This window comes from Penaeus monodon, chromosome 32 (assembly GCF_015228065.2).
Source record: "Penaeus monodon isolate SGIC_2016 chromosome 32, NSTDA_Pmon_1, whole genome shotgun sequence".
In the NCBI taxonomy this organism is placed as follows: domain Eukaryota; kingdom Metazoa; phylum Arthropoda; class Malacostraca; order Decapoda; family Penaeidae; genus Penaeus; species Penaeus monodon.
In genome coordinates, this window is record NC_051417.1 from 23851249 (window position 1) to 23851618 (window position 370).

The 370-nt window shown below is 28.9% G+C and overlaps 1 protein-coding gene across 7 annotated transcripts in view; it reads right to left on the reverse strand.

Moving 5' to 3' along the window:
* The window catches only part of LOC119593731 (myoneurin-like), a 102537-nt gene that overhangs the window by 7927 nt on the left and 94240 nt on the right, over positions 1-370 (reverse strand). The window lies entirely within an intron of this gene.

Here is a 370-nt window from a genome sequence, read left to right on the forward strand (position 1 = left end):
TTATGAGGATGCCTATCTTACTCATGGTGCATAACACTTTTTCATTATTATCACCTTAAAACCGATATTATATTTCATGTATCCTTGATTATTTTATATCCATAAATAATATAGGAGAATTCAAGAAATGTTAAAATGGAATAATGTTTTTAATGTAGAAAATAACATGATTTAAACAAATATAACATCAGGCACACTAACTAAAATCCTAACAAAAATTCTCATTCCTGATGGTTCCCTACTGCATAGCTTCATCCGTATGTCAGCAATCCATAGGTTTGTTCAGATCTTTATTAGTCATTTCCTCTATTGTCTTCACTACACTTTTAATACCACAAAAATCTTAAAATGAAATATGAGTGCTGGTAAA